The sequence below is a fragment of the Pinus tabuliformis genome, chromosome 1_2, assembly GCF_031772625.1.
Source record: "Pinus tabuliformis cultivar Carrire ecotype Pingquan chromosome 1_2, CPIR1, whole genome shotgun sequence".
Lineage (NCBI taxonomy): Eukaryota > Viridiplantae > Streptophyta > Pinopsida > Pinales > Pinaceae > Pinus > Pinus tabuliformis.
In genome coordinates, this window is record NC_142298.1 from 100,474,074 (window position 1) to 100,499,406 (window position 25,333).

The window sequence follows — 25,333 nt, forward strand, 5'->3', positions numbered from 1 at the left end:
CATTTTTCACACTCATTTTCACACTTCTCTCTCCCTCTCCTCATTGATTCGGTACAGATTTTTGGGCCTCTCTCTCTCCACACATCCGAAATTTCAGGAGAGCAAAATTTTAGGAGGTCAAAATTGCAGGAGTTCAAAATTTCAAGAGGTCAAAATTTCAGGGGAGCGAAATTTTAGGAGGCCAAAATTTCAGGAGAGCAAAATTTCAAGAGGCCAAAATTTTAGGAGGCCGAAATTTTAGGAGGATGAAATTTCAGGATAGTGAAATTTCAGGAGGCGAAAATTTCAGGAGATCGAATGTCTGGAAAATTGGACCAAGCTTTGACCAGTTTTGACTATCTTTTTGTGAGGGCTATATCTATTTGGAGGCCGAAGTTGATTGATTTGCTGAGGGTCAAATTTTCCCTGTTGACCAACATTGACTTTTCTGGTTAGGGCTATTTTATTGCTATTATAAATGATCAAATTTGTAAATTGTAATATCTATCTCTGCTAAACCATTGAAGACTAAAAGAAGATTTGATCAAGGGTGGTTAAGTGTCACGGAAGTTTCTCGTGTGATATCGCTACTGATTGTTGGATCAAGTGTGCCTTGATCAAATGTTGGAGGATCAACAATTAGTTTAGTTGATCAGGTCAACCATCAACCATCGGATTAATGATGAAATCGATGGTGGAGGATTGAACCAATAGAGGTGAACATTGGAAAATGTGCAAAGGTCGGAGATTGGTGAAAAGGTAAGGTTTTAAGCGCGATTATGAATATTTCTATTATTTGAATATTATAATAGAAATAAAGCAGATAAATGTATTTTGCATTAAGTCAGGTTTAACTAGAGTCCTAAGACCATGGTATGAGTATGGTTAATATGCGGGTGATTACCGAAGGGTTAATCTATAACATTAAGCATTAACCAAAGATTTGAAGGTTGGGTAAAGTTCTGCTCAAAGGTTAAGTAAGGGTCAGACTATGGTTAGTCAAATATAATGTTTCTACTAAGATTTAAATTAAGAAGCCTTAAGCCTTCATTTGTGAAGGTTTTCACCATGGATCAAGTGATTAAGGCTTGGGACCAGTGACATGCAATTTTATTTTCATAATGTGGGTATTGTCGGCTTAGGTGGGCATCATTAGTGGTATCAGAGCAAGAATTGTGATTGAAACAATTGATATTAGAACAAAATAATGGAATTTTGTAGAAAACTTAGAACAGAGTTATGTTTTAATGTGTGTATGCAGGCAAGAGGAGATCATATTTTAATCTGATAAATAGTAGGCACACAGAGATAAAGTGCCGCATAATTTGTAGATGCAAAGAAACAGAGAACCATCCATTCAAAGTGCAAGAGAATGGTAGAGCAAGATCATGCAAAGGTCTTGAAGGTGAGATGATATGTTTTTGTTTTAATTTAATTTTAAGATTGGAGAGTTTGTGGTATTTATATTGTTGCACAGGTAGTAGCATAAGAAGGTGAGAAGATTGCAGCAACTTAGAGCAAGGAGTGCTCAATTGGTTCCAAAGGAAAGAACTAGAGAAATGCTAACAGACTAAGCTCAAAGGAGAAAATCTTGGTGAAGCATGTGTAGCAAGAAGGAGACTTGTTACTGCAGAGGTATTGTTGCAGCTCACAGGAAGATCATAAAGGAAATTCCATAGAGGATGTGTGTAGAATTACTAAGGAATGAAGGAACCTGGTAAGAGCTTCTGAATGAAAGAAGAGGTGGTCAGAACCTAGTATTTCATTGTGATTGAAATACAAGAGGACAGTTGTGTTCTGAAAAGGTGTAGATTAGTTGAAGCCTAGAAGGAGTAGCTAGAAGTTCTCAAAAGAGGTTCCAGAGGTAGAGAACCAAGTGCTTGCCAAAAGACCAAGTACAGGGGAGAGCTTAGTGAGGTAAGTGGCAGTAGGGAGGAATTGTTGTTACAGAGGCTTTAGTGCAGCTCATAGTATGTGAGTGAGGAGTTAATGAAGATAGAGAAGGAAATGACTATTGATAGTCATAACAGAGGTAACAGAGGTTCTGGGGAAAACCACAACAGAAGGAAAGTGAAGAAAGAGAATGCCAAGGAAAATGGCAAGAAGATGAGTCAAGAGGAAATTGACAAAGAGATCACTGAAATGAAAGAACAACTCAATGTATTAAGGATGATACTTGAGGAAAACCAAAGACTAGGTTGGGTCTTGAGGGAAAATCTTGTGAAGTGTTCTAAATTACAGATAAGGCTACAAGAGAAGACAAATCAACAAGTGAATATGCAGTTAGCAGAAGAGATTATGAAGCTTGAAGAGGTACTGAGTGTTCAATTGAGATCTGAAGAACTCAGAGAGGCTGAGTTAGAAATGGAAGTTTCCATTTGTGAACCAAAACAGGGTGAAGTTCTAGGTGAAGAACAAGGAATTATTGATGATTTTTTGAATTGTTGGACAAATTCAGATCAACAGGAGGATGTAAAACCTTGTATGTTTGAATCTAATAATTTTGATGTGATTACAGGTTTTGTAGAGGATGAGCAATCTTTTGAAGCTGTCAAAAGTATGGAAGAGTATCTTTCGGAAGATGAATACTTTGAAGCAAAGAAGGATGGAGAATGTCTCTTAAATGATAGAAGCAGTGATTTATTGTAGCAAAAAGAATTTAATAATGCATTGATGTTTGAAACTGTTAAAACACAAGACCAATTTCTTGTGAAAGAAGGAGATGAGATTCAGTCTGAAGAGATGATATGTAAAGAAATAGTTGAGACTGTTGAACCTTGTAATTTCTAAACTGAGAATTTGTGTATAAATGCAGGGATTATAAGTAATGATGAAGTACTTATGAATTGTCACAGAGAAATTGAATTGCTAGAGTATTTACTAGAAAATTCAGAGTATGACAATATGATTGTAGAGGAAGGAGTTCATTACAGTGGACAAGAGAAGAAATACATCATTGAAGCAGATGGTGTGGAAGAAAGACTAATTGATAGTCTTGCGAATACTTTAGAGAATTCTTTGGAGAATTCCTTAGAGAGGTTGAATTGGCATACTGATGTGATGATAGAGGAGGAAAAATCTGAGCAGCATACTAATGTGTTGCCAAAGGAAGAAGAGGCATTAAGGCCTTATGTTTTCGATTTTAATAATTGTTTTGTGAGTGTAGGTTTAGTTGCAGATGCTGGAGGAAATTTGGCACAGATGAGCAGCCAAGTAAAAATGGAAGAAGACGATTCAGTGGAAAATTTTAATCCATGGAACAAAGATGTTCAATTGCTAGAAAGAATGCTAGGAAGTCAGGATTCAATGCAGAAAGAGATAATCATGAAAGATGGTAAGGATGAAAAGGAGGAAGTCAAAGTAAGCGTAGGAGTCAAAGCAAGAATAAGAGTAGAAGAAAAAGAAAGAGTAAGAGTAAGAACCTGACAACTTCATAAAGAATATAACGAACAACAGTTTCAAGAGTTAGTGGAAAGCAACAAAAACCTGAAGCAGAGAGAAAGAAATAACAGTAAATGGTAGAGTATGGACCAATCCAAGGATATGTTGGAGATAGAGATTGAAGAAATGTGGTAGTTAATTATGAAGTAGTCCATATGGAGGAGATTGACAGCTGCAGGAAAAGTGATCAATCAGAAGTTGAACCTGATTGACAAGGAGAGGAAGATGAAACAGAAGACATCTGACATACAACAGCAGCAAAGGTGCAGATCTTCTAGGCAGTTACAAACTAAAGTTTGGGATCCTGTAGGTTTTCTATCAACACATGAAGACACATGATCAGGAGATCATGGATTTTTTCTACCTTGGGAGTTTGATGCAGGAGCATTCAGCTTAGCAATATCATTGTACCTTAGTAGACATAGGGGGTCTTGTATTTTAAGGAAGTTGGGTTCCTATGTATCACATTAATGTAATTATTTAGGCTTTTGAGTGATTTTAATGAGAATAGGATTTAATTAAGTATTGTGAGGCATATTTGTAAATGTTCTCGAATGTTGGAGAACATGAGAGATTTAGGATAGTTGAAAGATTTGGGAATCAGTTGTAAATCCTAGATTAGGAATTGGTTTCATGGTTTTGTGGATTAGAGAGGATCCTTAGGGATAAAGAAGAGATTTTAGGATTTTGTTGAGAAGGTTATGGATCTAAACCAGAAATTGGTTATAGAATCCTTTTGTATAAATGTAAGCCTAAAAGGCATAGAAAAGGTTAATTAGCTGAATTAGTCAGGTTAGCTAGTTAGAGGTTAGAGTAGGCAATCAGTCAGATTGTAAGCCTACGGGTAGAAACAGAGGCCACTGATACAGAAGATCAGGCCAAGGAGAGAGTTCCTACGTAAATACTTGTTTATTAATAAAAAAAACTCGATTTTGAGTTTCTGTGTGTGTATGGAGTTATTCTACGTAGCTTAGATTTCAGGTGTAGAATCAAAGGTAGAACACAGAGAAGAGGTGATATAAAGGATCGTATTGGATTGGTTGCATACGATTGAAGGATCAAGTGAAGCTCAAGAGTAACAGTGGTTAAGAGTAAGCGGAGATAAATTCAGGAGGAGTTGTGTTGCAGAACAACCAAAGACCACATATCACATTCAACCTAAACCTTTCATCGTAGATCACAATTTAGCCCTGATTCTTTATCGCATATCGGCATAGGGAGCCGAGATTGAAATCAACCAAAATCACGATGAGCATCTTGCAATGTGACATGGATTTGCGATGCAATAAGAAATCACGTCAATAGTGTTTGATTATCATTGCGATGAAGGATTGCGAAAAGCACATGCGAAGGAGCATCAGACATTATAAAGCGGTCATATGAAGAGGTGAAGGGCAGAGGAGCCATTGGATCTATGAACAAGGTTGAAGGCAACGGGAAATCAAGATTAAGTCGTGCAGCAGAAATTCAGAGAAACAAACACTGAAGATTAGAACCATTGGATCAATTTAGATCGACGGATAAGACTGGTGGAAGAAACTTGGAAGTAGGAATGGATCTGGATCGACAGATCAATAGATCGATGATGATCAACAACTACGGACGTAGGAGTGTACAGATTTTGATGATCATGGCTGAAGTCCCGCGCTCACTCTTAGTTGTCGATCTCATTTTCAATTGCTTATGTCAGAGTCAACTGCGGGGGTTAAGTTGTTTGGTAACACGTGTGTTAGTTGAAGGGCCGCAGACTGTAGGATTTGATGGCCTCCATTATCCAATAGATATCATCCATAAAGAGATTGGACTTTAAGTACAAAGGCGGACCTAAACTTTTGTAGATTGAGGATTTATAATCCTTATCGGCTCCGTAAGGGTGGTTAAGTGTCGCACAAGTTTCTCGTGCGATATCGCTACTGACCATTGGATCAAGCATGCCTTGATCAAATATTGGAGGATCAACTATTAGTTTTGTTGATCAGGTGAACCATCAACTGTCAGATTAACGATGAAATCGATGGTGGAGGATTAAACCGATAGAGGTGAACATCGGAAAATGTGCAAAGGTCGGAGATTGGTGAAAAGGTAAGGTTTTAAGCGCGATTATGAATATTTCTATTATATGAATATTATAATAGAAATAAAGTGGATAAATGTATTTTGGGTTAAGTCGGGTTTAACTAGAGTCTTAATACCATGGTATGAGTATGGTTAATATGTGGGTGTTTACCGAAGGGTTAAGCTATAGCATTAAGCATTAACCAAAGATTTGAAGGTTGGGTAAAGTTTTTCTCAAAGGTTAATTAAGGGTCAGACTATGGTTAGTCAAATATAATGTTTCCGCTGAGATTTAAATTAAGAAACCTTAAGCCTTCATTTGTGAAGGTTTTCACCATGAATAAGGTGATTAAGGCCCGAGACCAGTGACATGCAATTTTATTTTCATAATGTGGGTATTGTTGGCTTAGGTGGGCATCACTGAATAAGGCAGTCGTGTAATCTGGTGAATTATATGGTATGTGATGCTCCTCCAGCCACAAACACCCATCATGCACCAAGCAGAGCAACTACTTGATGTTGAAGATGTTCATTGGGGCGCGGTGGTAATGCAACACCCATAGTAGGTTTAACAACCCAGATTTCTCTACACCTATGAGCCATGTCCAAGACTCCAATTGAATTTTTCTAGCAGTCTCCCGAATCCTCTGACGCATTAGCTTCACAGTCGCTAAATGCGGGAGCTTACCATGGTCTGCGAGGTCCCAATCTTCAAACTTCAACACAGGTACCCACCCCAAGTGTTGTCCCTCAAAAACAATATCGTCTGGGAGTAGTGGAGTTTGCAGAGAGCTCTTGCTCTCATCTATGTCCTTCGCCACCTTGGCTTTACCCTTGCGTGAAGGAACATATTTAGGTAACCATGTAATAGGGTCCGCACCCTGGGTTTCAACTTCCATTTCCTTGCCCTCTTCCTCCACCAGGATTTTTTCAGATTCCTCCTCATCGGCTTCCAAATTGATGGCCTTCCCCTTTTCCTGCAGGGTGAGCTTGGTCCTTTATGGATTTCTGGGCGAGACACATACCGAGATCATGGCTTGCTTATCGTTCTTAGGTCTCGGTGTGCGGGGTGATTTAGGGACCTTAACTATTATTTTGGTGCTCTCTGGGCCATCCACCTCCGCAATTTCCTGCGCGGCTTCCTCAGGTGTCGACATCATTCTAGTCAGGAGGTCTTATATCTCCTTCGACAATGTTTCAAACACTAAACTTGCTCTCAAAGCCTCAAAGTTAGAAAGGTCCATACACACTTGATAGTGCAGAAACTCAGTTATCAAAATGCCAAGTATTTTTTGCTGGACAACCATTTGTAATTTATAGGGCCTTTTGAATTTGAATTTGATCGTTCCCCCGACATTCAGCCCATTAATTCTAGATTGGCAGCAACTTTTCAAGAATCTAGCCCATAAAGTTCACCTTAAATGCATGTCGCCCACTCCATTTAGCCTCAAACCAACCATCAGATCGTGAGTAGTGATTTTAACGGTCACTTTCTAGCAGAACTACGTGCGAGCGCAACTGTCTTCGCACTGTCGCGAACCCTGTGACATTTCATTGCTTCACGCTATCCTGAAATAGCACAGCTCCCGAGCAGTGTAGTTTATAGTCCCGTGCCTCCTTTTAGCTACCTGGAGCGTTAAGACTATGCTTCTATTGGCTATTTAGATGGCTGAGCCACTTGCGTATGGCTTCAAATGATTGCCATTCACTTTTCCTGGGAAGAGATCTCCATTCAACTTAACCAACTGGACTGCGCCACCATCGGTAATATCCTTAATAACATACGGTCCTAACCAATGCATTTTGAGTTTCCCTAGAAATTTATCAAACTGATTGTCATATAATAGCACCAAGTCATTCACCTTAAAAGTGTGCAACTTAATATGTCGATCGTGCCATGCCTTTTCGCACAGCTTTTGGACCTGCTGGTGAAATCCAGCCAAAAATCTCTTTTCTTCGAGTTCATCCAATTGCGTGAGCCTTTCTTCTAGGGCTGTTCAATCCGTCATACCTGTGAGTGCTACTATTCATAGACTAGACACGATGTATTCCATAGGCATCATAACTTCAACCCTGTATACCAGACCAAACGGTGTCTGTCTTGATAACTTCTTGAACGTTGTTCGATAAGCCCACAATACTACAGGTATGCGTCGGTCCCAATCACTTCACTGAGCATTACATACCTTGGTCAGTGCAGTCTCTAGTACTTTATTGAATGCCTTCACTATCCCATTAGCCTATGGGTGATAAAGTGTGCTCTTTTGATGATACACCTAAAATTCCTCTGTTAGTGTGTTGATCGTCTCATTCAGAAAGTGCGTACCCCGATCACTCATTAAGATCTTTGGGCATCCAAATCACGTCAGTACATGCTCAAATAGAAACTTCATGGCAGTCGCGCCCATGCAATCCTTCATCGGTTGCGCTTCTGCCCAACGAGTCAAGTACTCTGTCACAGTGATAATGTACTTCGCACCTGTCTTTCCTTGGGGCTGATTAGGTCCTACGAAATCTATTGCCCATTTTTCAAATGGTTGCAATGTCATTTGCAGATTCAAAGGCATTTCATCCCTCTGTGATGGCCTACCCATTCTTTGACATATGTCACATGCCTTGCAATATGCTTTTGAATCCTGATGAGGGGTCGGCCATCAAAACCTTGTGCGTAGAATCTTCTGCGTGGTTGCTCTCCTTGCATAATGTCCTCCCATGACGCCCCGATGAGCATCCACGAGGATGTTGCTTCGTTCAAACTCAGGTACATACCTTCGCAGTATTTCATCATTCCCCATCTTGTATAGATGCCCAGCAATGACAGAGAAATCTGCCGCACACACCACTAATTCCTTCTTTTGCTGGATAGAGTATCCTTCCGGCGCAATTCCAGTTGTTAGGAAGTGTATTATATCCTCGAAATTTCCATCCGTGATGTGCACAGCAAAAAGCTGCGCGTCAGGTAATCCTTCCTCCAAATTAGTGGGTTCCTCCCCTGTCTCAATGCGCAACAGGTGGTCTGGTCCCGTGTTCAACCATCCAGGCTTCAGAACAATTTCAAAATCATTTTCCTAGTACAATAATATCCATCTGCAGATGTGACCCCCCCAACACGGGCTTATTGACCAGGTACTTTAGCGCGAAGTGATCCGTATACATCTTAAAGTGAACCCCTAGCAAGTAGTGTCGATACTTATGGAGCGCATACACCATAGCTAGCCCCTCGCGTTCAATGGTGGTTTAGTTCTTTTCTTCTTTGGATAATCTACAGCTTGCGAACGTGGTAGGGTGGTCCAAGCCTTCTCTGCCATCCTGTATTAGTACTTCTCCTAGCGCTATACATGACACATCAGCATGTACATGAAATTCTTTCTTCCAGTCCGGGAAGACTTGAATCGGTGTGATAACCATCTTTTCTCTCAACATATCTAGGCTTTTCTTATAGTCATCGTTCCAACAGAGAAAGACATCCTTCTTCAATAACTTTTCCATCAGTTCAGTGATCTCGGCATAGCCTTTGATAAACTTTCTATAATATCCCGTATGCCCAGAGTTGCGCGCAACTGTTTCAAACTTCTCGGCACTTCCAAGTTCAGAATGACCGCGATCTTCGTGGGGTCTACCATCAGCCCTTGTATACAAACCACATGCCCCAATAGGTTCCCAAAACGAATGCAAAATAGACACTTCTTAAGTTTGAGCATGATCTGGTATCTTCGGAAGGTATCCAACATCAGGCGCAAGCTCGCTACATGGTGTTTAACCAGTCCAAATATAGTCAATCATCAAAATATACCTCCAGTAACTTATGAATAAATTCCTTGAATGCCGCAATGACCATGCATGAAAATATAGTAGACATATTCTTCAACCCAAATGAAATTACAGTATATTGAAAGCAACCCCACTCAGTCATGAAGGTTGTCTTGCTCCTATCCTCCAATGCGATTTTGATTTGGTGGTACCTAGAGAACCCATTAGTGAAGGAGTATGCTTCCTGGCCACCTACATTTTCCAACACTTCATCTGTGAATAGAGTTGGGAAAGGATCATGCACATAGGTGTCATTAAGCTTTCTAAGATCCACGCATATCCTTATCTCATCCTTCTGCTTCTTCTCTTGCACCACCATTGGGCTTACCCAATCAGACTCTTCCATAGGCTTAATGATGCATGCTGCTAGCATTTTGTTTAGCTCTAAGTAGACCTTCTCCTTGTATTTTGGATTTAGGTGGTAAGGCCTCTACTTAACTGGCTTCACGTCGGGCTTAAGTGTGATCTTCATCACTCCTAGGTCTTTGATTATTCCATTCAAATCCATAAACTTGGTAGGGAATAAGTCTTGATATTTATGGAGTAATTTAGCAACCTTATCCACTATCACGTTGTCCTAGTAGTCTTCGATCTTCGCGAACTTTGGTTTTGCCTCCGTACCAATGTTCACCTGTCTACTTTTCACTGGTGCAGTTATATCATGGTTCTCAATCTGTGGTCCCTGAACCTCATGGTGGCCTTCTGTCTCTTTAATGTTAATATTCCACAGATCCTCGTCCTCTTCTTCAGTAGTTACATTATAAAATTCTAGTGCGTGACTCAGCTGAGTAGCCCATTCAGGCTACGTCAGGTCTAAAGGATCTTGTTGTATCCTAAATATGGCTACTTTCACTTCCTATAGCGCTTCCTCAATACCATCAAACCCGTCCTCAAAACTAAATGTCATCATGAATCCTTCACGTAGGATATCCCATTCACTTGTCCCATGGCAAAGCTCTATTTCTACATACCAATTTAGTGGGATAACATCCAAGGTATGACAGAATAGGTGAACCCACTTAGGTTGTGGCTTTTCCCCATAAGCATATGTCCACTTGGCCAGATGTGCACGAGGATCATTCTACCCATCGTACTTGTCTATCAGTCACATCTTAGGCTTCCCAAATCATGGTTGTGCATCATTTTCCTATATTTGTGCCAATAATCAAAACTCCCCTTGTGTGTACCCCACCATCTTGCGGGCGCAGTGCCTAGTCCAAGGCCTAGAATCATTGTTTTTCTGGCACCTCCCTTTCAAATGCATCCAAAAAGATATCTACCTCATTTAGGCCATCATAAATAGGCAGATTTCTTACCTCCAATGATACACAATGCAACGACCTGGTCATCATACTGCAGTTCAACGTAGTTACTTCATGTAATCAATTCTGCTAGTGTTATATTTATTTTTCAGAATTTGAAGTGCAGGAGATCTTGTGCTCCCATGTATTCCGTCCATCCACGGTGGGATTTACCAAGTCTTGGTCTTGCGCTGTTATCTTGTAGATGCAGTCCAGATCATCATCACTCTCATAGTCATGGACCGGCTCCGTATAGCGCGATCCTTTAGCAGGATCTAGGGGTATTATTATGCATAGTGACTTCTTCTCAAAGATCATCTTTCACTTCTTCAGATTGATTACCCTGTTCATATCAGTAGCTCAGTCAATTCCCAAGAGCGCGAGGTAAGGATTGCTATCATCAACAATCTCTATTACTTCAAAATCTTCCAACACGCTCACTCCCTCAATATCCACGGTCGCTCCCTGCAGCCGCCCCATGGGTATTATTTTACGCTGATTTTCCATTCTTAGCTAAATTGCAGACCATTGCAGCGCAGGTATCCCCATTCACTCCCATGTTTGTTTCAGTAGAACATTCACATCTGATACAAAATCCAAAATGACTTGATCCATTTTGTATTCTCCGATCTGCACGGTGAGTCTCATTTCACATCCTGTCCTTGTCTTATGCTTTCCGATCTTGCAAACTACACACGTTCACCTGACGTGGTCCCAACACATATATTCATAAGTTCCCGTAACCCTTTCACAACCTTACTATCGTGCAGTAACTTCATACAGGTTTTGAGGAAGGTTGTCAGCATAGAGGGGTCCATCTCCGCCTCTGGTTTATCTTTGCTTCCTAAAGTGTAGGCCTCAGCGAAGCTTTTCTTAGCTTCCATGAAGGTTTCCTGAGTGCGCTCCAAATCGAACTTGGCCTCTTTCATCGGGGCTTTGCAAACCCATGTATTGTCTTCCGGTTGTTTCCCCTTGTCATCTCCTGTTGTGATTCCACTTCGGAGCACTATATTTACGTTTGGATCTTCCTTGTGTGGCTCAGACATCATCATCTATAGGTTCTGAGTCGGGGGAGGTGGTAGCACTCCTTTGCCACGTATCCTAGCTATCAGCGTAGGACAATATTTTGTTTCATGATCAAACAACATGCCATACTTGCACGACAGGCATGCTGGATAGTACAATTGCGAGCATAGTGCCCTGGCCCTCCGCAATTATAGCAAATCAACTATTTGTGACCTCTACCAGGTCCTCCTCCTCCTCGGCCTCGTCGCACCATCCCTTCATTTTGGTCAATGGGCCGCATTTTGGCCTGAACCCTATAGGTGGGAGTTTTATCTGTCACCAATTCATAGCTCCTGTAGGTATGCTCATCATGTCCCACCGATCTATAAAAGTTGTAGAACAACTGTTGCAGATTTTGCATATACTTCTATAACAGGTGGCAGTTATCCATGGCATGTTTTCCAACTATTTAACAGATAGCGCACCACAAATCAGGTGCTGCGCTAGGTCCTGCTTGAGCTTCTGGCCTTAAAGGCATCAGTCCTCCTCCTGCAAGGTAATTTGTAAAGACTAGGTAATGGTCTTTGTCATGGCCCTGGCTCTTACATTTCACGCACCAAACTTCTTTATGTACCTCTGGTCAAATCGTCCTATCCTGCTTTAAGATTTACATCTCAAGACACAGATTTTTTAGCTTCACGTGGAACTGCTGAACTCCTAGATTAGGATCTTGCATTAGAGTCTCATGTAGTCTCATAGCAATCTCTAGGGCCTCTCCCTGAGTTGTTATCTTTTGCTGCGATAGCGCACTCCTTAAATGTGGTAGTAGTGAACTGACAAACCACTCGTGATGCTGTCCATCTATGAAATTCATGTTGGCTTCGTGGGTCGTACGTTTCAGCTGCTGTTCTAGTTCCCAATTATTCTCGCCTGGTAGCATCGTGATCTCTTTGAATCCCAGAATCGACTGCGCTTTAGATTTAGGCCTGATAAATTCCCTATTCAGTTATATTTGGATGTGTACTCAAGCATTCAGGTTATCGCTGGAGTACTTAATATACCAAGTTAATGTGTGATCTTGCAGAGCACTAACCAATGTTTTCTTCTTTATGTTATCATCTGTGACACCTTGAGCTTCCCATATAGCCCTCACAATGAACCATAATTGAGCAAGTCCTCATTTCCCAAGCCTTTGAACAAATGCAACTTCACTATGTTTTCCATACTGAATGGCAGTGGTGGTGGAGGTGGTACGGGTGAAATTGGAGGTGATGGCAGGAAAGATGGAAGTGGTGTGCGCAGAGGTGGTATTCGCAGAAATCCATGTCTTATCAATTGAATAGCACTTTGTGGAGATACCTTCACTATCCCCTCTTTGTCCCTTCGCGGTGGTGAAATTAAGGGGCTATACTTCATACCCTTATTTCCTTTGTTTCTGTAACTTCTTCCACTTTGTGTAGTCCCAAACATCAAGGTAACTGCATAACCTGATTTTCGCACAACAACATTTTAATCCAAGTATTCAGAGATTTTACGTAGTTACCTCGCGACCCTTTGAAAAATCGTTGCTCTAACTCCCTATAGATCACTGTGGTGTTGACTGTGAAGTCAGTAAAAAATCCTCCTATAATGTGATTGAGTCAATGATCGACGACGCACACGATCTTATCCTTTGATGTTTCCATTCTTCGCACTAGCTCTAGGGTCCACACGATAGGACCATCAAGTTTCCACCTTCTTTGGCTATCTGCTAGCTTCGCGATCCACTCTTATGGATCAGTAAGGAAAGAGACAAAAAATATTTTGTGGATCTCCGTATATAGGTATTGGTCCAACCACTGTTCTTTTGAAAATCGTAGGTTTTTGTTCTCTTGCACCACGAACTCGTGAATCCTTCTATCCAACTAGCCTTCGATTTCTTTCTTACTTGGATTCTAGTGATATGACATCACACATCTCTCATGCAGATTCTGGTCCCGGAAATAGAATCATTTGTTGGCTTGCGGGGGCCTGGCCCAGGTTCAGAGTTAGTTAGCCAAACAAATCCCTACTCTACTGGCCCTTTTGGCACTAGCCCGCAGAGCGCGGACTGAAGTCTCACCTAAAGAAGTATGGGGGGATGCTGGAACCAAGTTTCAGCACCCTTGATATGGATGTGATGTCGTTTTATTCCAACTATTCCTGCCTTCAAACAGGTTTCTTATCCCTCTGTTCTACCCTTCAGTACTTCCACGAACTGTTAAAATCAACTTTCGTGCAACCCTAACCAAGGGCTGATATGCTTTCGTGTTGCTAGTGCAGCAAACTATGATATTTCCCAAACTTCACTAAGTATCTTACTTATCTTATTAATAGATTTGAGTAAACATATGTTCTTACTTGTGTTCACTTAACCAATACAGTTATTCACATTCGTGTATCATATAAGTATTAGAAGTGAAAGTCATACCCAATATAATAGATGCATAAACAGGAAATAAAGACACAGAAATTATAGAATACTTCTCTTTATTGATAATTCCAGATGCTTACAGACTCGACTTTCCCTGCACACTCAGCTGTAGGGGTCCGCGCACTGAAATGCGGATTTCTAGGTCTCTGCACACTCAGCTACATAACCTCTACCTATGCTATGAACCAAACTTAGACTTCTACTAAGAGCTATCTCTCATACATCATTACATCATTTTCTTCATTCATTTTCTGATGCCTTAACTACTTAGAGCTTAGCTCTATTTATACAATCCCATGGTCCATGGACCATGGGTAGATATTTTAAAATCGACATTACATTATCAAAATAAGGGCGGACAACCTTATGACTCTTTAACATCTACGTGCTCCACGACCACAAAATGCGTAGTCTTTACATTTGGGTTGCAAAAATTGGACCAAAATATGGGCTTTAAGCCCCAAAACTGCCCTTGGGGGATCCCACACCCAAAACCATCCTAAAACCAAACCTAGGCTTTGAAAGCTAAAACCCCAAGCATGTGTGCATTTTTCTGATCTCAATCTCCTCACTCCAAAAATAGAAGTGGAAGTTTGAGAGGACAAACTTTGACCCATTTAAAATTAGAATCTTAGTTTACTAAGGTAGACTGTCAATTGTTAAAGATCACAAAAGCTAGATAATCCATCCAATGATCCTTGGGAACCCTTTGAGATGGAAGCCAAAAGGATAAAGTCATTTGCAAAAAGGCGGATTGAGATCATGATATGATGGATGAGATAACCATCCCCAATTCGAATATACATTTGAATAAAAGATTGAACTCTTTAATATAGATCCCAAATAGGGTGGGTAAAAGAGGGCTCCCTTGTTTCACTCTAGTGGTGCTCTTGATAAAATTTGACAACCAATGTCTTGTGTAGAGGTTGCTAATATTATACTCATAGACGTGCATGACAATTTTGATAAGGGTCTCTAGGATGCCATTATCTCTAAGCCTTTGGAACATGGCTTCCCTAAGGACCAAGTCAAACACATTCCAAAAGTTGAGAAATCAGCATAAGACTTTGAAGAGTGATGCCTTGCCTCCTTAGTCACTACTGCATTTGGGTTTGAAATTTGATGAATCGACATTTGATTAAAGAAGTCAATTTTAATAATCAAAATTAGTCAAAAAAATGTGAAATTAGTGCCATTTATTTTTAATATGGGCCTTGAAAAATGTTAGTTTAGCAACACGACTCCTTTAATGCCACTTAGAAAATGTCACTGATGTCTCTTCAGTGACATTGTTAACATCTCTTGAGTGACATCAATTTTATTCAAGGTCATTTCTGTAAATCAAAAAAATGTTGTTAAATAAACATTGCATAAGTGATGTTTTGTGAATTTTAATTCTTATTGACTATTATTCTATACTTTTGATATGCCTATTTATAAGTTTTCCCCACATCATTGAAAATATGGATGACACAAGTAACCCATTTTTTGTGAAGCGTTGGGAGAAGGTGAAAATTTTCTACAAGTAAATTTTCCTATCGATAATCACAATTTTATTCAATATTTTTGTTTTATTAATTCCATTAATTTGAAATTCTTTATTTGTGAAATTATTTGAATGTATTTTTGTTGTACCATTGAATGGGTTGAATATGTTTTTTTGAAACATGAAACAATGTCAAATAATGCTAAATCAGATTGTGGTGCATCGAATTGGTTGGCATATATCACTAAAAACTATTTTCTTTCATCATAGATGTTGATCTTGATGACTGTAGTTTCTTCTGGGTAGACTAACAATCGTAAGAAACCATCTTAGAGTCATCCCAAGCTATTTCATATTAATGATGGGGGATGTTATTACTTTTGCATGCAATGCAAAGGCATAAAGAGAAAAATAATTAATAAGTCAAGGGATATGAAACATTGCTTAGAGCATGGGCACTTGGAATGGGGACTACAATATTACTCGTCAGTAAGATAGATAAACATATAATCATAAATTCTTATTAAAAATAAAAAGTTACGTTAATACATGCACATAGTGCATTTAAATAACTGTCCCGCAAAAACTAGTGCGAAACACAAAATAAATTGGTTGGATAAAAAACCAACCTTGGATCCTGTAACAAAACTATTTTATTCTAACATCCTGAAATCATAATAGGTTTGAATGTTGTATTGGTCACAAAAAATAAATTTTGACATTGTTAAATATATGCTAGTGAGAATTGTAGCAATATACAAAAATATAAGTCTCATGCATATATATAACATGTTAAAAAAGAAGCCACATAAACTGGTTCTTATTGTTGAGCCTCAAAATTACTCTTTCCCTAACAACTCTTGTCATTCCTTTTCTTTGTTTTTCCATAAGAAAGATGCATTCTCATCACTAATAACTGGTATAAACTGTCTTGAGGAGGACATTTAGTGATTTATATGTTATGTTTTTTATGTTTTTCTGTTTGAATAAATTTTTGTATATTAGCTATGGAATGCAGCCTATTCTGCAGCTAACCCATTGTTCCACAGATACCTCCATGATTTAACAGGTTCCAGGTGTCAAAAGGAGAAAATAGCCACATGGGCAGCCTTGAAATCATCATGACATGGACCCTGTCCTATTCATTCAACCCAAGTCGATGAAGAAGATAGCATAAGACTACAGTCAATGGAGAAGTCAAACGTAAAGAGACCGAGGGTAACAAGACTCTATTTCGTGGTTAATCAATGCGTTTCACAGTGATGGGAAGCATTATCTAGAGCAACCACTTATACCTACAGACTCCAATAGCCACTTGTACAAACGAATCCAACAACCACCATGTCTTGGATATATATCTCCAGCAGCCGAGGAAGAAATTCCGTATACCTGTCTTCTACGTGTTTGGCAGTAGCATGTTTTTCTCCAGAAACAGTTATATAATTTTCTTATAAATACCTGTGTAAAGGACCGAAGGGGGTAGCGATGGAAGTAGTAATTTTGTTGTGAAACCGACATTCTAGACTCTGTAATTTTTGGGCATTTTATGTCCCTGTTTTTAATATAAGAAGACTGCATGTTTTATGAACATCTGAAGGAGTTTTCTTGAAGTTAATTGAGCAAGCGTAGCCTAATCAGTTGCAGAGGGCCCCTGCACTGAAGAAGGTTCATTTCATTTTATTTATTTTTATTCTTCTTGTTAAACTCTAAATTCATCATCTTCTTTCTAAAGCAGTGTTTTTAATCATTTTCTTACTCACAGTGTGTATAATTTAGAACAATTTCCATTAGCTTGATTTCTTTTTAGTTCTTATCAGAAGTCTAGAAGATAGAACTCAATAATGTAATCTTGTTTCTTCAATTAAAAACTAATATTGCTTCAGGATGAGAGTAGGATTGAAGAGTGATAAGGATACATTATTGACTTTATTTCATTTACTATTTTGCTAGTTTAAATTCTCACTTAAACTGATTAGTGTCATTTGTTGTCTCTGTCATTTCATTTCTTTAGTTTAAAATACTAACTCATGGTGTTAATGAATGTTTATGGAAAACCCTTCAAGTTGATAATTCATCCTTAACTAAGTGGTTGAACATTTCATTTATGCAATGAGTTATTTCTGCATCTTTGTATTTGTTTTCTCTTAGATTCATGAAGTACAAAATTACTTAAATGTCATCCCAAGGAGACTTTATCCCAAAATTGAGAGGCAGAGTAACCAAGTATTTCATTTAGTTTTATTTTGTAAATAGTTAGACATCAATTGCAACTTCACTTTCAGTTTTAATTCATGATTTAGAAATGATGGTAAAATAGGAATAGAAACTTTGTGTTCATTTCTTTCTTAGTTCTGTTATTATTTTTTAGATTTTGAATAGTATTTAAGGAAGATAAGTTTAGTTTTGATAAATTACATTGTGAATCATTAGGAATTAAAAGACCAAAAATCCCCAAAACAACATAAAACATAAAAATGAAGTAAGAAGGGTTGTCTAGCACAAACAATGCACTACACTTCATCAGTTTATGATACTTGGATTGATAATTTATGTAAGGCAATTTAGAACACTAAATTGACCAAACACTTATCTCTCTCTCTCTCTCTCTCTCTCTCTCTCTCTCTCTCTCTCTCTCTCTCTGTATATACACACACACACACACACACACACACACACACACACATACACTTCATTTTTCAATATTTTTGGATATTTTGATACAATTATATTTATTTATTTGTAATTACAAAGAGAAAGATTGTCATTTGGATTTAATTTGAGTGGTTGGAAGGAATGATTAGGATCCTTCCTGTTAGAAAATTATATATTACAAAGCAATGGAACACATAAAATATTGCAGAAATATAAACATAGAAAACGCATAAAGGAAGAGAGACACAGATATACGTGGTTCACCCAGTTTGGGCTATGTCCACGAAGAAACAACCAGTCCTTCTTTTTATATTATCCAGCAAACTAAATAGATACAACCTATAGCAGATCCATTGTAACACCCTATTCACTCTCAATCTCCTCTCTCTTCCACACTTAGAATACAGAGATGCATAGATGCAATACAATTCCCTCATATATAGTGAGGGGTTGCCTTCTAAGGAAAAAACCCTAAATTAAACATAACTTCTACTGTTAGATCATCTGCCTAATGAATGGCCCAGATTGACTATGAAATTACAAAAATTTACAAGTCAATTTTACATCTATTCTTAGCTTCGGGGGCATTTCCGCCGAACCCTTGCCGGGGGACCGTTGGCCCCCGGACCCCCCAGTTGGGGGGGATTAGCCCCCACAGACCCCCGCGGGGGGGACAAGTCCCCCACACACCCCCGCGTGTGGAGGGGTGTACAGTCTTCCTGGGGTATACATCTGACTGAGACCTTTGAATACAGAAGATAATCAGGCTCCACACCCAACACTCCGCACCCAAAGATTCAATTCCCATAAGTGGCATGATGAGATTTGATGTAATGGCTTCAAGGATTGGAACATGTATATTCTTGATATGGAATATAAGATATTTTCCATGTGAAAAAATTACAAAGAGAAAGAACGTTAAGGATTGGAATTCCAAATGCTACAATTTGTATTAGAGATGGCGAGGGTTATAGAATTGAAGTTGATACTTTTTGTAGCGGCTACAACCACCCTTCAAAATTTTCCCTTAGCTTTGTTTTGGAGCCTCCCTACTAACCATCCTTACTAGAATGTCTTGCATTGTCAAGTACATAGGATTTATTTGATTTTCAGTAGCTTTCCAGCCTGTGCATGTTAGTTTGCTTCATTCCCGTCACAGACTGCCATTCTATACTTAAGCTAGTGGCTGGCTGAGTAACTCCCTCAGAAAATTGTGCAATTCTGGAGGGGAACCATCCTTCCCTCCAGAAATTGCGCAAATCTACTGGGCAGCCCGCTGGGCTTAGAAATTGTGCAAATCTGCTAGGCAGCCGACTGGGTTCAGACATTGCATAGAGCAGTCAGTTAGGCTTCCTTGGGAAAACTACGCAGTCTGGACCAGTACTGTAGCTAAACCTAGAAATTGTGCAATTCTTGGACGCAGTCATTTGATGACCCCAGAAATTGTGCAATCCCTCAAGGAAAACCAACCCAACTCAGCTCAAAAACTATGCAAATCCCTCTCCTAGTCTTGTAGGCTATTACATGTGCCTTTAGGTTGACCGGTTCCCTCCGGGACTGAGCAAAAATGATTTGCATGCATGGGATGCTTTTCTCGAAATAGAAAAAGGCAGCATGCAAAGGCATCCCTAGATCTGAGGGATATATTTTTAGCAGTTGGAGGTTACATGCATAGATCATTTTAGAAACCTCTCGCCAAGTGTCTCTTTTTCTTAGATTTGTGGCATGTGCGTCATAACCTCAATCTTATCAAAAATTATGAACCGAAAACTGCAGAACTCATTCCTCAAATCGATCATACATCTCTGACATCCCACATCACATCCATAAGTCTTCAGCACTTTCATCTTAGCTATTTCAGGGTAAGTCTGCTTCTCATGTCTTGCGCCTGTTTCTGTTGCTTTTTGTGTTTCGCTTTGTGTAATTGTTGTTTGCTTTATTTCAATGAGTGCTTGTTGTCATTTTAATGTATGTTAGCTTGTAGAAGCACCATTTTAGTTTTTGTTCATATCTCACTGCTATCACATGCATGACATTGTTTCGCATCGATGGTCATCGTTTCAGCAACCCACTCCACACACATGCATGTTTTCCTGTTCTTTAAATCCTTCACTTACTATTTGAATGCATGATCATTCACTCTTTTTTACACTCATTATCACCATGCATTTATACTTCTCATGTTTTCAGTTGCTCATCGCTGGGCTTGGGCTGCCTTAGCCAAAACCTTGCCTTGCCTGGATAACATTACGAATTTCTGGAAGTGAAGGCTCTGTCTTCCCTCCAAAAATTGTGCAAGCCTAGCCCAACATTGACCTCCATGATTTCATTGCGCAATTCTGGGAGGCAGTGCCTTGCTGGCCCCAAAAACTGCGCAATGTAGTTTTCTGGTTTGCATGCCACTACTACCTGAAATTGTACAGTTTCATTCCTTAGTAGGCCAAGCTAGACTGTTCATTGCATAGTTCCAATAGTTAGTCAGTCTCTTGATAGCCCAGACTATGCCTTGCGCAATTTTTGTAGTCAATCTCCTAGCCTCCTGGTGAAAATTGTGCAATCTTCAAAACAGTCACACATGTATGTTGCATGTCAGTTCTCTAGTTAGTTTTAGTTTTCAACTAACATATTGCTTGCCATGAGTGTTGCTATGTCTCTAGGTATCGTAGGTGTTCATCTGCCTCTCACCAACACAAGTGCAATGGCTTCCAAGAGAGCAGAGTCAAATACACTGTTGAGAGTGAAACTAGGGATGCAGTCGATCAAGTGTCTATGAAGTTGCCCATCTATGAAGACATCAAGTTGTTCATAGGAAAGGATATCAAGATGAAATAGTAGCGACATCACGATGAGAAGCACCATCAATAGCAATAGGAGGTAGTATATTTGTGTGCGAAAAATGCAAGAGGAAGGTTGTTGACAACGCAGAGGTAGAGCAAAGTTGCAAGTTCAAGTAGATCCACTTGTGATGAAAGCATCTTTGGAGATGGAGGCTATGAGGTGACAGCGCGATAAGAGGATTGCGTGAAGGTAGAGAGAGAAAAAAAGGAGTTGCAAGTGCTGAAGCACCAACTCAAGGAAGAACAGGAGATGCACAGATGAGAGGAGGAGTTGCAGTAGGTATAGGTATAGCAGTAGGCGCAACATGCACAAACTGATGAAACTGCTCCCATACAGGTTATAGACCTAGCCCAATAGCTAGCACGAAATAGACAAGGTGAGCAATGCCATCGATTTCATGCGAGGTTGTTTAGGAGCATGGATGTCATTATGCGCAAGCATGTGATCCCACCCATTGGCACACTCACCAAGGCGAAGACAAGAACCAAGTCCAACTAAATATGAACATGTATTTCGACAACTTGATGCGCATAGTCACCAACACACACTTGAATATCAATGCAGAAAATATGCATCAATATGTCGCTGGTCTGGCCGCACCCAAGACGATGATGCACATGTTATCAGATGAGTTGGACAGAGGAGCCATATCAGTGTACCCGGATGCAACAGAGGAAAGAGTTTGTTTCCAGAAAGATGTCACCATAGAGTACACAGAAACCATCATAGACTAGAAATATTGGCATCAGTTTGCCACCATCAACCATCATGAGGATGTCGAAGAGTTGGTCTTCCCACAGTTGTCTGAGTCTTAGTGATGTCTTGCATGGCTTTCTCAAGCCATTTTTTCTCACATGGGTACATGTGAATATTGTATGTAACATCTTGTAAAGTGGAAGTCCAAGTGTCGATAGAGTGATGAGGGTAGGTGAACAGTCACAAAGGGGAATGTGAAGGGTCACCCCACCCTTTTCTATTTATTGAACCTCATAACTCATTGTAGAGGATTTTTTGTGAGTCAAGCTTCCGATAGGAGTATCTTAGAGAAATCTTGGAGAGTATTGTAATGAGCCTTGGCTTCTCCATAGTGTAGAGCTAGTACATCTCTTTGGAGGAGCAGGTGACAGTGACTGTAACATTCCGTTATTGGGACTAGTGGTTGGTCATGGTTGTACTGTATGATTGGAACTTTCACTTCTTAATATAACAAAGCCAACACATTTCATGCATATGTTGTTATTGTATTTTAGTTAGATTGTTTAATCTAATGATATATGTATCTGTTTGCTTACTCATGTATGTATAGACTCTTTCTGTATATGTATGTATGAATCTTACTGAAATGTGTTGTTGGTTTAACCATCACTTTGGATTGTTTTTTCACCTTCCTTCTAGTTTGTGATGCATATTTGCTTGCATGTTCCCTTCCAAGATGCGTGTTTACACAGGTTTCCAAGGGGTGCACTCACTCCACCTTCCGTGTGTTAGAACCATTCATGCACCTTCCTTGGCTTGCTGCACATGTCACACCCTTGCTACCAACAAGGAAATATTACTTGCCTCTGTGAGAAATCGCAGTCAAGGCGATACCGTATGACCCACTGTAGGGACTCCTACATCAAACGATCTAAGGTCTAGTTGGGACTTCTTACTGGGAAGATCCCCTGAAATGTTGGCGAGTCCAGCACAGTCAACGTTTTTCCACTAGAAGGAGGGCTAAATGAAAAGACGAGTCCTCACAATCTATTTTGAATCTTCATACATCTATCATGGATACTATCAAGCTTATCCCTCCGCGATGTTTTTCACGTGCCAAACCTCTCGACATCATGAAGGAGTTTGTTGATTTCTTGTTTGAATTCATGTATGATGGTGAAGGCGAAGTAGCCTGGCCTAAGTACTTAGAAGAATTCTATGCATTCCTTGTAGACAAGTTCTATGCAAAGGAGGCCAACTTGTTGCTTGCATACACAAATCCCCACTATGGTGGTGTTGGAGTCTGCCACCTGACAGCGTGCACTCACTTGAGTAGTTATGTGATCTCATCAAATCTACTTTCCATCATTTTGATCAAGAACCTCTTGACCAAAAACTATTAAAACAACGGAAGACCCTGCAAGAATTGCCTATGGATTTTTGGGACCGCTTCCGTGTATTGTAGTTTCAAGCTCCGAAAATTCAGATGAAATTCCAATATATCATGGACATATTTTAATATTGTCTTACCAAATCTATCAATCCCAAGAAGAAGTTCAAGCTCAAGCCCCACTCAACATACTTCGGTGATGGAGCTGTGTAATCACAAACAAACACTGTTGCTGTTACAAGTGACTGTCCACCGTCCCCTCATCAAACAACTCCACCACTCCATTCAACTGTCACATCCTCCCAACATCACTTCTCTCAATTTTCATGCAGATTTGGTTGTGAAGCCCATGGGTTGTCACATGCATGTTTTACCTCAACCTCTGTCTTCATGTTCTGATGATCCTTCGGATTGCATTATCCTATTTTCTTCCATTCTAGACTCTACACCTGTTGTGAGCGAGGATCAATCCATTGACGTAGTTGGTGTTGCACAACCAGCCTGAGCTGTCATTCATAAAGAGTGTGAATGGCAACCTGAGAATCAACTCGCGACGAAGGATGATTCCCTTCTGTCTGTGCCTCCTCCATTTTTCCCTGACATCTTTGGTGATTCTATCATCCCTGATTTCGCATGTGTATCTCCATCTATAGATGCACCCATTGTTGATCATTTGCAGAACACACAGTTTGTCAGTCCATCATCTGACAACAGAGAGGAAAAATCATTCAGTGAAGATCCACTTGATTTTTCATCTGCTTTTTCTGGAAACGCAGAGGGTGAACATTCTTGCTTCTCATCTACCCCTCTATGTGATTCATCAAATCATGACGATGCCGATAAACATCCTAAATTTTATGATATTGGTTGTCGTGATCTCTCTACTTCTTCATCTGATCACGATGTTGATTTAATAATTGTTAATCTGTCTAAGACACTAGTCTACGACAATCTATCTGTCGACGAAGTCGAAACCCCACAAACTGTTAAGGCTCTTCAAGTCGAGCTGATGGTTATGTCAGGCCCTCTCTGTCCTGAGGTTGGTTTCACTTTTGATCAGGAAGTTGTTCAAACACCCAAGGCACCTCATGACTCATATGTATGCATTGAAGATCAATATAACACTAAGATTTCACTTCCTCCACTCGAACTGCACAATCTCGTCGCTCATGCATTGAAGGAATCTTACAAAACAAGCACACTTGCACAACGTAAGTGGTCTACCTTTCTCACCTTTGCTTGCATGTCATAGTCAAGAGAATGCATACACTTAAAATTTGCACGCAGTATATCACAACACCATGGAAATTCCATAGAGTGCATGTGATGCACTTTCACGCACTTCTTTTTAGTGGACGCACTTAAACCTATAGTGTGTTTGGCTTCACTATTATATCTTTCATGTTTGCTGGTTCGCATAGTTGTGCTATTTATGAACCATGCCTTCATCAACATGGGTTGACCAATGCACTGGTGGCTGCATTGGAAGTATCACTTTAAGGGAGCAGACCCATGCACCGTTAGCTTAGGAGTAGTAGTAGTGTTTACTTTTGGTTTGTTTGCTTGCATGCATGTTTGCTTCTTAATTTGCATGTTTGTTTGTTTGTTTGCCTATTTGTTTGCTTACTTGCTTTGCTTATGCATTTACTTATTATTTTTCTTTGTTTTTTTGTTTGTTTTCTTGTTTATGGTCATAGGTTAGTTTTGCATGAAAATGTGTGCGACTCTTGAAACAAGTTGGGTAATGTACAAGAGGACTTGTGCATTTATCAATGCTTAGTTATCTGTCATCCTACCTCTGTATGAAGAACTTGTTGTCATCAGTCGATGATATATCAATACAAATTACGTGTTATTCGAAGTGAACCTTGGTGAAAACAAAACACTTGCGCACTGACTAGTGTCACCTACTATAGTTGATTCTTTTTGGGTTAATCCTTGTGAGCTAAGTCAAGTAGAGTAAGGTGAGGAGGAAAACCTTAATAAGCACATCAAAGGTATTTACAGACTACTTCTTTGAAGGAACAACATCTTCTACTCTCAATAAGTTGGGATCCCTCTTCCGCCTCTAAAATGAATAAGTGCTATGCACAATTATGAAAATGAAAAAATGAAAATGTGAAAACAAATTCGAAAAAACGAAAATGAATAAGGCAAAAGAAGAGAAAGGATTTCTATCCAGAGAGGTAACACAAGTAACTCCGCTGGGGTACTAACCACGATTGCTG